A 17,775-nucleotide genomic window follows, 5' to 3' on the forward strand; every position below is an offset into this window, starting at 1 on the left:
TGGCTCACGGCAGCCTTGACTGCCCAGGCTCAAGCAATCCTCCCACCTCAGCCTCCTGAGAAGTGGAGACCGCAGGCATGTGCTGCCCCACCCAGCTAATTTTTATTTCTTTATTTATCTAGTAGAGATGGGGTCTAACATATTGCCCAGGCTGGTGTCTAACTCTTAGGTTCAAAACATCCTCCTGCCTTGGCCTCTGAAAGCGCTGGAATTATAGACATGAGCCACTGCACCCAGCAGAAACAGTTTCTAACATTACACTTTATAAGTCAGTAGAGGGATGTCCTACAATGAAGGTAAGGGCCCCTTGTCATAAGGGAATGAAAAAAGTCATAGGAACGTGTAACAAGGCAGCAGTGCACTGGGCTAGGCATGCCCAGAGACAAACTATGTCATTTTGCTTTTGACTCCAGTTTCCTGATAACGTATAGGCAGAAAAAGAAAGCCTTTTCCCAAGAGCCCCAGGGACAGAGAATCTCAAGTTTTTCAGTGCTACACCTTCACATACTTGTTTGAAAGCATGACACAGTCAAGTTTCATTACGATGTGTTTGTACAGCTACGGTTGGCTGCTATTGGAAAAATCCCCAAGGTTTTGCTGAAAGCTCTGTACTCTGACCATTTAAGGTGCCCTGAATAATCAGCCTTTATGATTTAACTCTTCTAAGGCTTTTAAGATAATGAGTTAGGCATTAGAGGAAAGGAGAGCAGTTAAACAACTCTAAGACCAACCTGAAGTGAAGCTATGGCATTTTCAGCTATTGAAAGCCAAATATAAAATATGGAAAGCATTGTTGAGGGTATTCAGGTCAATTCTGTAGCTTTGAACAGGGTTCTAGAATACAAGTTTTCACAAAACTCAGATTTCAATAAGAGGGTTAATAGGTGATTTCGATCCAAGTCAAAGCGACGTGATATTCTGGGATGTTTGCAGACTGCTTTTTATCAAAGGGCAGTAGTATTACTCAGTGCACATTATTAGGTTATATAAAGCTTAAGGCAAAGGAAAGTGAAGTCATCTGCATTTTGTTGAAAACCGTGTTTCTAAAGGCTCTGGAAATTAAAGCCTAGATGGGGTGAGAGAATAGACCAGGCAACAGCAGAACCCGTAGCTGCAGTTGAGCCCAAAAGCTTTGACCATGTCAACCTGCACTGCTCAATGCAGCCATCTAAAAGACTAGCTCAGAAGGACAGCTTTTCCTTCTTTCTTCAGACAGCTCCTCAAGCTCATTCACCTTCAGTAAAATCACCAAAAGCAAATGGAGCATACGAAGTATAACAGCCACTTGCATGGCGATGTCCCTGGGAGGAGGAATAAGGTGCAGATGTCAGTTGACTCCAGAATTTCTGTTTGGTGCTTTGTATGGGAATTGATCTTCCCACAGACCAAGTGGCAACATTTCATAGTTACCCCAAACTCACTGGAGACCTCACAGTTTCTCTTCTAGTGTAAATTTGAGCTCCTCTCCTGAGCAAATGATGAAGCATCTCATAGGAAACTCAATGTCTTTATCAGGAATATCATATTCCCTTCCAGGGTCCAAGGGAAGAGAGATCCCCAGATTCTTACCAATTAGGAGACATGTTCTTAGAATTGGGAGGCAAAGACTGTGTCTAGTTTTACTCACTGTCTTCCCATGCCTGGTACAGCCCTGCACATAACATACACTCAGTAACGTTTGCTAAATGAATCATGCTGAAATTCATGGGATAAGTGATCATCTCTGCAACAGGTATTCTCTAGAGAAGGTGGGTTCTTGAATGAAACAAAGTTTTGTTTAAAGCTACTTCATGAGGCCCTTCTTTAGGAGCAAATGCCAAATTATGTGCTTTTCCTGGCTTGACTTTATCAGGTTTATGTTCTTATGTGTGAGGTTCCTCATCAATAAAAATATATAAGCACTATTTATCCCAATCATTTGGTCATGTATCAGAAACACAAGAAGGCAGATATCCACACTAGACCAATAACCAGGCAGGAGAAGACTGTACGGAAAGAAAGATACCTCCTTTGTAAAACAAATTCCAGGGGTGGGACTCAGATTAGTCAGGGTTTTATAGAAAGACAGAATAATAGGGTAGATGTTTATGTGAAGGGGAGTTTATTAAGGAGTATTGACTCACACGGTCACAAGGTAAGGTCCCACAATAGGCCGTCTGCAAGCTGAGGAGCAAGGAAGCCAGTCCAAGTTCCAAAGTTGGGACTCAAAAGTAGGGAAGCTGACAGTGCAGTCTTCAGTCTGTGGCTGAAGCCCTGAGAGCTTCTGGTAAACCACTCGTGTGAGTCCAAGAGTCCAAAGCTCAAGACTTTGGAGTCTGATGTTCAAGAGCAGGAAGAATCCAGCACGGAAAGAAAGAGGAATGCCAGAAGACTCAGTGCGTCTGTCCTTCCATCTTCTGCCTGCTTTGTTCTGGCCATGCTGGCAGCTGATTAGATGGTGCCCATCCAGATTGAAAGTGGATCTGCCTCTCCCAGTCCACTGACTCAAATGTTAATCTCCTTTGGCAACATCCTCACAGAAACACTGAGGAACTATACTCTGCATCCTTCGATTCGACCAAGTTGACCATATTAACAATCACAGGGCTGATAGGAGAGCCGCAGTTGAGTGGTGATGCTGCTGTAATCTAGAGTCCTGGGTTCTACTTTCCTCTTGGAGCATCTTGCCACTGCATGGCTGTGGCAGACCAGGCTCTTGTTTGAGATCTCCCACCTCATATCTTACCCTTCTTCTCTCAGAGAGACAGGTTGGAGCTTTTCTCATCTTTCATAAGTAATGAAAGAAGGACAAGGCAGGAACATGAATGCCCAATACACATCTAATAACAGTACTTTCATTTTATGCTAAGTTTATCATCCACACAATAACAGAGAGAGCCTTGAGACTTGGGGAGAGTGTGGAGGTGGGTGGGTGGTATCTTTCATCTTAGAGAGAAGGACACTTCTGGAATGTTTTAAGGAAATGAAGTTGCTGACTCAACATTGAGGGCTCCTGGTGACTTGGTGGCTTCCTCTCTAGGGCCTTGCCTGCTGCCTCCTGGGTCTGTCTTGTGCCTCAGCAGCTCAGTCCTCCTTTAGGGTGCTCCCTGACTGCCAGGCACAGCCTATTCTGCAGGCACCCAGCATGCTCTCAGGCCCATCCTGAACTGCTGTTTTTGGGGTGGGGGAGAACTCCTTGCCCCATATGGTCCCTTGTATTCTTTTTTGTCCCTCCCATTTATGTAGGGATCTGCAGCCTTCTAAGATGCTGGGTTGCAGCATCTAACAGGCTCGTTGGAGTAACAGGCTCCGATGACAATGCCAGGATTTGACCCCTCCCACCTGCTCCCAGCTGACATTCTCTACCTCATCCGTGGTGGGAGTTAGAAACGTGCTGTGTTTTGATTCACAATTGGTTTTGGTCCAAGGACTGCCAGGTTGAACAGCTGGTGGGCTTGAGGCATGGTGCTTGGTTCTGTTTCTCTTCCTTTCCATGACGAAGCTTAAGGGTGGTGGGAGGGCGGTGGGGGAAGGCCTTGTCATTGGTTACCTGCGGTTTATTTCCACCTTTGGATATATTTAGTAGCTTTTGGAGGAGAAAGTAGGAGTTTTGGTAAACTGACTTTTAATAGGACCACCTTTTGAACACCTTTTGTCCTCAGAGCACTGCTCTAGGTCCCAGTGGTGAGGGAGAAGGAGATGGTGGTCAACAGGACTGGGAGGCACCTACATTCCAGAAGCAAAGGTCGTTGTTCTTTGTGCTGACTTAGAGAAGGACTGAAAAGTCATCTTTGGATTTCATGCAAAAGGTCTGGCGTTTTTCATGACTTAAACATTTTGGTAAATAAAGAAGTTCATATTTTTGTCCAAAACAGAAGTCATACTCAGTTAGCCAGACTGTTATTTTATATATTCAATAATCAGTCCCCAGTGAACAGTCATCCACGTGTCCAGGTGACAACTGCTGTCCCGGCCTGCTCTGTGTGTCTTCTCTCCTTTCCAGCAGAGGCCCGGGAACAACCATAGGAGGCAGGGAAAACACACCCAAACTTTGTTTCTTTTAAAAAAAGATGTGCAACTTCAGAAGTAAAGCAATCATGGAGAGTAGAGTCATCTCAGGGAAGCTGATACAGAAGACAGAGTCCTGGAAAACAAATCTGTCCTAAACAGGCTGCCATTTGACAGGGAATTAGGAGCTGAAAAAAACACTCTCATTGATCTCTGTCTCTTGGTGTTTGGAAATCTCTACATCACTGCAGTACAGTATATCTACAATATGGTCTGGTCTATAGGGGCGGTCACCCCAAGTGTGTCAGGCCCTGGGATACGTCCTCAGGTTATGTAATATGTTAACAACGTCTCTTATGTTAACAACGTTCTGTGCAAAACTGAACAGTTTCCACGGTCTAAGCTCCTGGCAGGGTGATGGTGTGTGATGGGGGAGTCCCACACTCATGTGAAGCAGTTGGGCAGATGGTGCCCACCCTGAGCATCTGTGAGGGGCAGCTCTGAGCAGGGGAAGGTCCTGTGATCACAGACAGACCTCAGGGCAGGCCCTGATGGAGCAGCGGGTGGTGGGTGTGGAGTAAGTGTGGGCTCCCTGTTTTGAGAGGTAGTTCTTCAGGAGGAAATCTGAAAAGTAGGAAAGAGCTGAAGGGAGGAAGGTGAGATGAGGCTGAAGCCAAATTTGTCTTCCTTCTTTCCTTCCTTCCCTCCCTCCCTCCCTCCTTCCTTCCTCTTTCTTTTCTTTCTTTCTTTTTTCTTTCTTCCTCTCTCTCTTTCTGTTTCTTTTCTTCCTCTCTCCCTCCCTCCCTCATTCCCTCCCTTCCTTCCTTTTCTTTCTTTCTTTCCTTTTCTCTCTTTCTCTCTTTCTTGTTTTTGACAGGGTCTCACTCTGCCACCCAGGCTGGAGTGCAGTGGTACAATGTCGGCTCACTGCAACCTCCCAGGCTTCAGGCATCCTCCCACCTCAGCCTCCCAAGTAGCGGGGACCAGAGATGTGTGCCATTATGCCCAGTGAAGTTTCTGCATTTTTGGTAAAGACAGGGTTTTACTGTATTTCTCAGGCTGGTCTCCAGCTCCTGAGCTCAAGCTATCCTCTGCCTCTGCCTTCCAAAGGACTGGGATTACAGGTGTGAGCCACTGTGCCTGGCCTGTTTCGTCCTTTTCGAAAAGTTGTAAGATAGCTCTGAGCCAGGAAATACCAGAAGAAGTTCATTTTCTTTGTTCCCTTGTCTTCCTTTTACCCAAATAACCTTCAGATATGGGATTCAAGTACATTTTGGCTTAAATAAGCATTGAGAAATCGGCATGGGGACTTAATCGCTATGTGGGATATCGTTTCTGTGGGAAATATGTTCCAACTTCCAAATGACTGACTCTCCAAAGGTTTCCTGCCCTAGTACTGACTTTTATAGGAATTCGCAACTAGCTTTTCAGAATTCAAATTTGGAAGGTTTATGCCCTGCCAGGCACAAAGCCCAGGTATGTGTGGGACCATACCTAGACTCTACTTCGTTAAGCACACTGTTTTACCTCTTTTGATTTGGTGGCTCTACATATGCTGTTTATACTCAAATTTTAAGTTGGCTTTTAAGAAAAACTCTTTTATTTTACTAACATCATGGGTATTTATACTTCATAAAAACAAATCTGAATAATATAATTATAGAGAACCCACAGCAATGTAAATTAACTTTATTAGAGCTAGAAATAAGCGTAAGCCAAAATACTGTCAATGTGATCTGTTTTAAAGTGCCCACAGTACTTTGCTGGACCACAAATCTCTGCCTTCTCTATCACACAGACTGAAATTACCATCATTATTATTTCATTCTTAGGTGAGGAGTGTTTTATCTTCAAAGGATTCTTAGCTAGTAGGGGAGTAAGAATTCTCACTCTTTAACACGTCCAGCAGTGCCTGTTCTAATTGTTGAGACGAAACAAAGTTTATGACTACACATTGTGTATTCTAAAGTACATTTAAAACCTACATATTAGTGGGATCAAAATAATTATCCAGCAAAATCAAGCCACTCTGCTTAGGAAAAATTTCCTCTTGTATGACATAGGAAATAAAAGCAATAACAACTTTTAGGCAAAGGAACAATTTTAATTACAGTTTTGTTTTATTGTTTTGTCTTTGCTTTTATTTTATCTTATATTTTTGTGGGGTTTTTTCCTGAAAGTTATTTTATTTCTTTTAAAAACTCAGTGTGTGTATATATAAATATATATTTTTTTATTTATATAAATATATTATATAATATATACTATATGCAATATATAATTATATATATTTATATATATTATGTTTATATATCATATATAGCATATTATATAATATATTATAAAACTATATATAATATATGTGAAACTATATGTATATATTTTATACATATTATATTATATATATATATATATATATATATATATATATATATATAAAACTTTAGCTTGAATTCTCTAGAAACAGAGCCTGAAATAAGGCTTTTGTGCCAACATGTTATTGAGGAGTGAACCCCAGGAAAGAGGGTGAGAAAGAGGTGCAGTGAGGCAGGGAAGGAGGGTGAGCATATAAAAGGGTCTCCAAACAGCTGCACTTCATGATGAAAGGACTGCCTGGTGTCCTGGGAAGCTTTGGAGAGGCTGCATGATGCCACTGTGTCTTTCAGTCCTCTCACCAGAGGGAAAAAGGAAGAAGAATTATTTTACTGGCTTCCATCTCCTATTGATTAAAATTTGTCTGTGTGGTGTTTTGGTACCCTCCACTTCTCAGTTACACACTTCTCATATAGGCACTGAGCAGAGACAGGGAGGCACTAGGGTATTTGCCTGGCCTGGGTGGAAGAGAAAGCATCCAAGCAACAACAGGGAGGAAATCAGAGCCCTGGATTTGTAGCAGAAGTAGTAGCAGCAGCCAAGCTCCATGGCTTTAAGCGACACCAAGGCAAGTATGTGGGTCTGGATGATGCCTAAACCCACGTTCTATATAGCAGAATCTAGAAGGAAGCCACTTTAGACTTTTCTTCCACCACTTGTGCAGAGTACACTTGAGAAAGAAGAGCATTTTTTATTCTAACTCTGCAGAGAGCTACACAGAAGCTAACCGTGAGGCAGATAATTAGAGGTATAGAGTTGATCAAAACTTGATGTGTAATGAACGCTTTGAGTATTTGCAGACAGAGAGTGTGAGAATTTTCCGCGAATCAGCAAGTCAGATATAATACAAGGGAGCAACTTGATATAGATCAGTGTGACAGGCACAAGAATACAGCAAAAAGATGAGCTGAGGTGGTAGAGAAAAATCCCAAATAGCCAAAGTAAAACAGTTTTTGTGCCAACTAAGCTTCATCAAGCCTTAGGACCATGATTTACCGAAATTTTGTTTTTTTGGTATATATATACATTTTATATATATATATATATATATATATATATATATATATATATATAAAATATATATATGTATATACCATATATATGGCGCATATATATATATATTTATACCATATATATATCTCTATATATATTTTGGTATATATATATATATATATATTTATACCATATATATATCTCTATATATATTTTGGTATATATACATATATTTATACCATATATATATCTCTATATATATTTTGGTATATATATATATTTATACCATATATATATATCTATATATATTTTGGTATCTATATATATTTATACCATATATATATCTCTATATATATTTTGGTATATATATATATACACACATATATATATACACACATATATATACATATATATATACACTATATATACATATATATATATACCAAAAAAACAAATTATATATATTTATATAATTTTGGTGTGTATGTATGTGTATGTGTGTATATATATATATATATATATATCTAAATTTTATATATATATATATATATATATATATATATATATATATATATACACCAAAATATATATGCCAAATTTGGTCCTGGCAGGGCATAAACCTTCCAAATTTGAATTCTGAATAGTTAGTTGCGAATTCCTAAAAAGTCAGTACTGGGGCAGGAAACCTTTGGAGAGCAGTGTCTGTGAGTCAGTCATTTGGAAGTTGGAACATATTTCCCACAGAAACAATATCCCACATAGTGATTAAGTCTCCATGCTGATTCCTCAATGTTTATTTAAGCCAAAATGTACTTGAATCCCATATCTGAAGGTTATTTGGGTAAAAGGAAGACAAGGGAACAAAGAAAATGAACTTCTTCTGGTATTTCCTGGCTCAGAGCTATCTTACAACTTTTCGAAAAGGACGAAACAGGCCAGGCACAGTGGCTCACACCTGTAATCCCAGTCCTTTGGAAGGCAGAGGCAGAGGATAGCTTGAGCTCAGGAGCTGGAGACCAGCCTGAGAAATATAGTGAAACCCTGTCTTTACCAAAAATGCAGAAACTTAACTGGGCATAATGGCACACATCTCTGGTCCCCGCTACTAGGGAGGCTGAGGTGGGAGGATGCCTGAAGCCTGGGAGGTTGCAGTGAGCCGACATTGTACCACTGCACTCCAGCCTGGGTGGCAGAGTGAGGCACTGTCAAAAACAAAGGGAGAAAGAGAGAAATAAAGATTGTATGTATGTATAAATATATAGGAATTCATACAATCATTTGTATCTATATAAATTATATATATGTATATATAAAATATATATATATATAAAATGATTATATGTATTCCTACCACCAATGTTTATTGAGACCCTCCTGAATGCTAGGTTGTGTTCCAGGCTCTGGCCACACAGCAGTTTGTGCCCTCATAATTCTTAGGTCCCAGTGAAGGAAGATGAACAATAATGTGTTGTAAAAGCATAGAGAAAGCTAAAGCAGGATAAGAAAGACAGAGTATGTGGCAGAGGGGTAAGGACTGCTATTTGATAGAGGACAGTGAAGGAAAGACTCTACGATGAGGCAATGTCTGAGCCGAGACCTGAAGAAGAGGAAGGAGTGATCTGAATATCTGGGGGGAAGAGGCCTCCACGCTGAGGGAGAAGAAAATGCCTATTTGGTATTGTGGGGGCGGGGGGTGATACACATTCATGAGCTGAGGATATGCACAGGCACATATTCTCCCAAGTAAAAAAATTAGCAAACTGCATATAGTTCATTTAATATTCTTATACAGATATTCTTAATTTTATTGTCGTCATAAATGTCAAAACTGACAACAACTCTTCATGCTATTATTCAAGAGATACCTCTTTATGCTGTTATTCAGTTGTCAATGGTAGACCAGTTGACAATTGCAGCCAAGACCCTGGTTCCCATGGCCCGCTAATAGTGACAGTGACTATGTAAATTTGATCAACTGGGCAGGTAGAAAGGACCTGCCCATGGATGGATATGACAATCAACTAAGCATAGTGGGCAGATGGGGCCTGGAGGGACAGAATACTAACCAGTTATAGTTTAAGGCTGAATTGGGATGGAAGAAAAGTCTAACCAGTGACTGACAACTCGAGCCCTGAGAACTTGTTTTGAGGATGAATTGAATAATAACGATTTAGAAACTACTGAAAAAGAAATAAAATGGGTCGGAATGCCTTCTATGTCAGATGTTTAACGTTGTTGCAGCCAGCTACAGTGGAGTTGCAGACTCATGGCATAACAGCATGGCAGAGTCAGCAGTAGGCAAGAAGAGGGTACCCTTATGGATGAAGAGGGCTGTTAGTGTCACATGCACCTGAGAAAAACACTCCAAAACCTGACCACAACAAGCTTACTCAACCTCTCTTAACACACTCTCTCGCTCTAATTCATGACACTTCGCCCATTTCCTGTTGCCTGTGACATAGTCCTCAGGAAGAGGGGAAATGGGGTGCTCACCATGGCTGAGGAGCCTGGGGACGGGGGGAAGTAGGGGAGCACCAGTGATAAACAGTTTTGCATCATGCCAGACATGTTCCTTCAACATCAGAATGAGTGTTAAGTACGTAGAAATAAGGTAAAAATCCAGATAACACACATGCATGTGGATATACACGTGAAGAGACCCCAAGGGGGTGTCCTGACAGAGCTGAGGAACCATTGCAGTACGTCTGTATTTGCTTGGATGTCTAGGCTATTTTTCAAAGTTTATAACTTAGCTACAAAAATTTATTTGTGACATTTTAAGACCCAGCCTGAGAGCAAATTTTGATTTTTAAGTTCAGACTTATCATTCCAAAACTCATTCTGGCACCTTTTTAGGGCTTGATGAATTGTTTCAAAGATGTTTATTGCTTTTAAGTCTCTGTTTTATTGCCAAGCCTGTAAGATGTAAACTGCTTTGAGTTTTGTTAAGATGGTGAGTGATTAGGCAGTGGCATGACTTTAAAACAGAAAACAGCAAAGAGATCTAATTGGATTAAGAGAGAATAGTACATTTTATGTAGTTAGGCTGTTTCTAAGAATTAAAATATGCCTCCTCTGGATATGTATTTCCATCATGTAACATAATAAGGGAGTTACAAAAGTATCACTGTGTTTTTTAGAAGAAAGGGTAACAATTTGTTTTGTGTCAACAGCAATATTGTGTATTTCAAACAGCTTTCAGCTGGAATCTCTAAGTTCTGAACAAATATTATCCAAACCACCTAATATGGAATAGATTTGCCATACTTGATCATTGATTAGAGCAGTAGGTTGAGAACTAGATACTCTTGAAATTGGTTCGCTTTCTTCTGACCTGAAGTTAAGTGGCTCAGAACATCTGGATGCTTCTGAAGCCAAGAGCCTTTCTAAACTGCCAAATTCATTCTCAAGAGTCTGGCTGCCTTCAAAAATCACAGCTGTACAACTTGGTACATCCCAGGTTTTTAGGATTCTGATTGCAAGTTATAGAAACCAACTGAGATAAATAAGGAAAATAAAGACAATTTATTATAAAGTACCAGAGATTTCACAGAACACAAAGACAGGAGTGCAGCCAGGCCTTGGGAAGAACTGAAATAGGGAACTGGTAAGCCACTGGGAACTGCTCTGTGTTCTCACTCACACTCTGTATCTGCTTTTCACATGTCTATTCCTAAAGGCTTTTTTTCCTTTTAAGACCCAGTTCTCTTCACCGTCATCTACATGCCATAGTGTGGCTGTCCTCAACTGCTATGTTTATATATTTTAAACATCATTTCCAAAAGGATCACTGCCTCTGTTTCTCTGTATGAGTTGCCTATTGCTGTGTAAGAAATGACAACCAAAACTTGGTGGCTTAAAACAACAAACTTGTATCATCTCACAGTCTCTTCGGAAGCAAGAATCTAGGTGTGTCTTAGATGGCGCCTCTTCCTCAAGGTCTCACTTGAGGCTGTGGCTGCAATTAAGGTGTTGGCCAGGGCTGCAGTCTCATCTGAAGGCTTCACTGATGGGTGATGTGTTGCCAGACTCACTCACCTGGCTGCTGGCAGTATTCAATTCCTTGAAGATTGTTGGATTCATTGACTGTTAAGCTCTCTTAATTCCTTGCAAAATGAGCCTCTCTCTGGGGCAGTTCACAACATGACTGCTGGTTCCCATCAGGTTGAACAAGTGAGTGAGAGAGATTTTAGAGATGAAAAGCAAGATGGAAGTCTCCGTCTTCCTGAATCCTAATCATGGAAATGACATGCCCTCACTTTTACCTTTTCTATTTGTTAGAAATGAGACACTAATTTCAGCCCACACTGAACCGATGGGAGAGGCATCCACGCCAGTGGCTAGCGATCACTGGGAGCACTTTCAGAAGCTGTCTATCACATCTTCACTGTCTTTGTTCTCTCCTGCCATCATTTTATTTTCTTCCCAATTCCAAATTTATTGGCAAAGGTCTCTGACTGACTGACCCATCCTGAGTCAGGTTGGGTGCCTGTTGTAGGTTCCAATCAGCTGTAGGAAAACCCAGAATCACATTATCCCTGGTATCTGTGGTGTTAGTATTAGGGCAAGACACAAAGCACCACTGTGGATGAAGAAGACAGTCACAGAGCATGGATCGGAGTAAAACACTCCAAAACACGACCACAATAAGCTCGTTCAAACTCTTTTACTTAATGGGAATAAAATTTCCCAGCAGATTATTCACCTCCACAAAAGACTGGTTTGATGAACATAAATTTTCTGGATAATTCAAGTCCTTGAAGTCTTTAATTCTAATATACATGTGTGACTGAGGTTAAAGTGTTTTTTTTTTCCTTAGGGCAGAGTCTCACACCATTGCCCAGGCTGGAGTGTAGTAGTGCAATCTCGGCTCACTGCAACCTCTGCCTCCTGAGTTGAAACGATTCTCACACCTCAGCCTCCCTAGTAGCTGAAATTACAGGCGCAAGCCATCATGTCCAGCTAATTTTTGTATTTTTAGTAAAGATGAAGTTTCACCATATCGGCCAGGCTGGTCTTGAACTCCTGACCTCAAGTGATTTGCCTGTCTTGGCCTCCCAAAGTGCTAGGATTACAAGTGTGAGCCACTGCCCCTAGCCAAAGTGGGCTTTTCAGAATTCATTATATGTGCAATTACCTTTTTTGTTAAAATAGCATTAGAAGTGTATATTATTTTAAAAATTATAGTAAAATATGCATAACACAAAATTTACCATTTTAACCACTTTTAAGTATACAGTTTGGTGGCATTAAGTATATTCTCATTGTTGTGCCATTGTAACTGTAATTCATTCCCAGGATTTCTTTTCATCTTCCAGAACTGAAACTCTGTATTCACTAAACACTAACTTCCTACTTTTCTATCCCCCAGACCTGGAAACCACCATTCTACATCGTCTCTGTATATGTGACTACTCCAGGTACCTCACGTAAGTGGACGAGCCACAGCATTTGTCCATTTGTGACTAACTTACTTCTGTTAACACTGTGTCCTCAGGGTTTTTGTCTCAATTGTAGTGTGTGTTAGAATGCACTTTGTTTCTATAGCAGAATAATATTCTGCTTGTTTGTATATGCCACATTTTGTCTATACATTCTCCTGTGGAATCACATGAGTTACTTTCATCTTTTGGCTGTTGTTAATAATGCTGCTATGAACATTGCTGTAAAAATACTTGTTTGAGCTCCTGCCTTTCATTCTTGCCGTTATATGCTCAGAAGTGGAATGCTGGATCATATGATAATTCACTATTGAATTTTTTGCTGAACTGCCATACTGTATTCCAAAGTGGCTGCACCATTTTACATTCTCACTAGCAGTGCACAAGGATTCTGATACCTCTACATCCTCGCCAATGTTTATTTTCTGTGTGCATGTGATAGTAACCATCTAATCAGGTATAAAGTGGCACCTCATTGTGGTTTTGATACGCATTTCTGTAATAGTATTAGTCCATTTTCACACTGCTATAAAGAACACCTGAGACTGAGTAAAATCTATAAAGACAATAGGTTTAATTGACTCATCATTCTGCATGGCTTGAAAGGCCTCAGGAAACTTAGTCATGGTGGAAGGCAAAGGGGAAGCAAGGCACGTCTTACATAGTGGCAGGAGAGAGTGGAGGAAGCGCCACATTTAAAAACCATCAGGTCTCATGAGAAGTCACTCACTATTGTGAGAACTGCATGGGGCAACCTCCTGCATGATCCAGTCACCTCCCACAAGGTTACTCCCTTGACACATGGGGATTACAATTTGAAATGAGATTTGGGTGGGGACACAGAACCAAACTATATCACTAATTATTAGTGATATTGAACATTTTTTCATGTGCTTATTGGACATTTGTATGTCTTCTGTAGATAAATTTCTATTCAAGTCCTTTGTCCACGTTTTTAACTTGGTTGCTTGTTTTTTGCTGTTGAGTTTTAGGAGTCCTTTATATATTCTTTATATTAACCCCTTATCAGATATATTGCTTGCAGATATTTTCTCCTATCCTGTGGATCACCTTTTCAGTTTGTTGATAGTGTCTTTTGATACAGACAACAAATGTTCACTGTAATAATTTATCTATTTAAAACAAACATAAAATTTACCATTTAACCACTTTAAAGTATACAGTTCAGTAGCATCAAGTACATTCACTCTGTTGTGCCACTGTCACCACTATTCATCCCAGGACTTCTTTAATCTTCCAGAATTGAAACTCTGTATCTATTAAACACTAACTCCCCACTTTCTCATCCTTCAGCCCCCACACTCCATTCTACTTTGTCTCTATAATTTTAAATAGAGAAATTTTTAATTGCCTCCACTTGCGGTAAGACATCCGAGAAATAATTGCCAAAGCTATGTCATGAAGATTTCCCCCATTTTTCTCCTAACGGTTTTATAGTTTTTGCTCAAACATTTAGGTCTTTGAGCCATTTTCTTTTGTAGGCATAATCAGAGGACCCTAGATAGTTGGTATTAAATGTGGTCACCTTTCCCTTTTGTCATTAAGAACACATTCTAGGCCGGGTGTGGTGGCTCACACCTGTAATCCCAGCACTTTGGGAGGCTGAGGCAGGTGGATCACGAGGTCAGGAGATCGATACCATCCTGGCTAACATGGTGAAACCCATCTCTACTAAAAATACAAAAAAAAATTTAGCCGAGCTTGGTGGTACGTGCCTATAGTCCTAGCTACTCAGGAGACTGAGGCAGGAGAATCACTTGAACCTGGGAGACAGAGGTTGCAGCAAGCTGAGATCGTGCCACTACACTCCAGCCTGGGTGAGAGAGTGAGACTCTGTCTCAAAAAGAAAAAAATAATCATAATTTATATTCTAAGGTATAAAAAAGAGAAAGTGTCGTCCACACTTCTATCATCAGTAAGATTTGAGAATTCCAAACATTTGTAAAAACTTAACATCTTTCAATTCTCCAATTATCTTCCAAGGCTTTCCAGACAGTTTTTAGGGGGTTGTTAGCTTATTTCAGAAAGTTTGAACATTGATGTGATCTAGCAAGTACTTTAAAAGTTTTTGGAAAGGCTGATTAAAATAGTATTGTTTATAAGGTAGAAGTCCACTGATGTTTGTGGTGTTTAAGTGTGTTTAATGGATTTGATTTACCGTGATAGTTTCATCATTCTATCTGACACCCAGTGTGTATGTGAAATTTTTGTATCCTTGTCCATATCTTTTGTCTTCCCTTTGCTAACTCTAGGTTTGTTTTCAGGATGCAGATATTCTCATCTCCACTGTAGATGTTGGTCACACACCTAAATATCACATAGGAATTCCTCTGCCCCCTCTATATATCCACCAATAGGAAAAGTCAAACATTTTCTCATGAAACAAAGTGCTTGCTGCACCGATTAATTAGAGAATTTCCTGATGAAATCTTTATATTTAAACAGGTCCCTCTCTAAGGACCTGGTGGCTCTGTCACTAGAAGGAATCATTAGAAACCCCAAGGGTGAGTGAGTGAGTAGATGAGTTATGAAACTGCTGGCTTTTACAATATGATTGAGGCACTGGAATATCGCAGGCAAGTCCAAACCCATTCAGGTTATTTGGCTTCAAATATTTGGGAAAGTCTCCAGAACAGCTGTAGGGTCCTTCCACTCTAGGAGTTCTGCCAGGGCTAGACTAACAGATGGTTCCTTGGGTCCATTTTCCAAGTGCAGCTGGGCCTGGGAAGGGGCAAGGTGTGAAGGTACCCAGAGGAGCGGGGACATGCTATGTGGCAGAATCCAGTGGCTGCCTGGGCTACTGTGACTGGTCCAGTCCTACCTCCCCCGCTCCCCAAACATGCTATTCCCCTATGTGTTAGATAGGGTAGGCTAAGCTGCCATGACAAACAGGCTCGAAATATAACAGCTCAACAGAAGAAAAGCTTTATTTTTATTTTTTTGAGACAGAGTTTCAGTCTGTCACTCAGGTACAATTCCAGCATTGGCACGATTCTGGCTCACTGCAACCTCCGCCTCCAAAGTTCAAGCAATTCTCCTGCGTCAGCCTACTAAGTAGCTCGAATTATGGGCATATGCCACCATGCAGGCTAATTTTTTTTCTGTTTTGTATTTTTAGTAGAGACAGGGTTTCACCATGTTGGCCAGCTAGTCTCAAACTCCTGACCTCAAGTGATCCGCCCACCTTGGCCTCCCAAAGTGCTGGGATTACAGGCGTGAGCCACCTCATCTCAACCTATTTTTCTTAGAAACTCAGATATATGCCACATGAAACTATCTCCTGTGTTCTGGAATATTTTAATGAAAAAGTAGAGGTCACTTGAAATGGAATCAATAGAAGTGAATACTCTTAGAAATGGGTCAAAGTTATTTCTTCATTCTGGGATGTGGGATGAGGGTTTGGGCCTGGGTATGACAACTCAGGACTATGCGTGGAAGAGAAAGATTCTCCTAATATTCCTGTTACCATTTTCTGATTTTATATTACACTTACATGCGTAGGTTTATTTGTATAAGCTCCTACTATAGAAATAGAAATACTTAAGCTTTCCAGCATAAAGAGCTCATTAGGATTTCAGCCTACAACATTTTCACAGATAACTCATTATTTCTCATGATTTCACACTGTTCTGTACAGCTGCATCATGACAATGTGGGGGTAGTGAAATATTAGGGTTCAGCTGGGCCATCCATTATAAATTCCTGCTTTAGCTGCTTATTAATGAAATGAACAAATAACCCCCTGACATTCCATTGTTTGAGAACATACTCAAAATTATTTTTTAGAGAAACTGAAAAGACTGCTCCACTTATGATTTTTCCTCCTAAGAGTGGTGAGTTGGTTGAACTAAGTGCAACCGTGATACACCTGGAGTCCTAGGGAATAGTCAGCTGTGAGTTTGAATTAATAAAAATCCTGAAATACAGGACACTGAGTAGTCCTTCTGTGGCCTACATTTAGGTTTTGACTGAGATCATCCTGGTTCCAGAGGCAGAATGGGAAAATTATGCTGCATATAACATGGGACATGGGACACTGGAATTAGAAGTGCTTTTTTTTTTTCTTTTGGCTGCAGGGCAAATATCCCCTTCATCTTCTCTCATGTCCTAGAACTGACTGGCCTGCATGATCTTGAGCAAATCTCTAAAAATCAGTTTCCTCCCAGGTAAATGAGATAATCCTGTCTATCTCACTGATATTTTGAGGATTAATTAAAATAGTCTTTTTTTTTTTTTTTTTTTTTTTTTAGATACAGAGTCTCATTCTGTTACCAGGTTGGAATTCAGTGGCATGATCTCAGCTCACTTCAACCTCCACCTCCCATGTTCAAGCAATTCTCCTGCCTCAGCCTCCCAAGTAGCTGGGACTATAGGCGTACACCATTACACCCAGATAATTGTTGTATTTTTAGTAGAGGCAAGGTTTCATCATGTTGAACAGGATGGTCTCAATCTCTTGTCCTCATGATCCACCCACCTTAGCCTCCCAAAGTGCTACAAGCCTTCACATTATGCCCAGAATATACCAAGCACTCAATAAAAGTTTATTGGTTAATTATTATCATTGTTTCAAAGTAGGGTAAATTGGAGATGTGAAGTCATAAGAAGCCACTAATAGTATTATTAAATAGCATTTTCAGAAGAGATGGATTTATGCCTTCATAAATAGGTGACTGGCAGAGAAGATCTGCCCAGATCACTCACATTGTCTTGAGATAGAACCTGAAAATGCCACCACTGTAGCCAGTAGTAGGCTGTAAATGGGAAATATTGCTTGAAACCAAAAGGCCCATTTTAGGAAGAATGAGAGAAGAAAGAATATTGTCCTGACCCGCTGAAAAATCCAGTCAGCATCTAGACCATGAAAGTTCTGAGTGCCTTTGAAGGGAAATCTTTAGGGTGATGTTGGATAGGAAGTGGAGTTTGTTGCTCAAAGGTCTTGATCTTTCCTTTCCCTTGA

The 17,775-nt window shown here is 40.4% G+C and overlaps 1 long non-coding RNA gene across 1 annotated transcript in view; it reads left to right on the forward strand.

Moving 5' to 3' along the window:
• LOC141581664 (uncharacterized) overlaps positions 1-17,775 on the forward strand; it is a 473,937-nt gene that overhangs the window by 450,655 nt on the left and 5,507 nt on the right. Inside the window, exon 6 of the long non-coding RNA XR_012514432.1 lies at positions 12,725-12,782. This is a non-coding gene — a long non-coding RNA (uncharacterized LOC141581664). The remainder of the gene's footprint in view (positions 1-12,724; positions 12,783-17,775) is intronic.

This window comes from Saimiri boliviensis, chromosome 16 (genome assembly GCF_048565385.1).
Source record: "Saimiri boliviensis isolate mSaiBol1 chromosome 16, mSaiBol1.pri, whole genome shotgun sequence".
Taxonomy (NCBI): Eukaryota; Metazoa; Chordata; class Mammalia; order Primates; family Cebidae; genus Saimiri; species Saimiri boliviensis.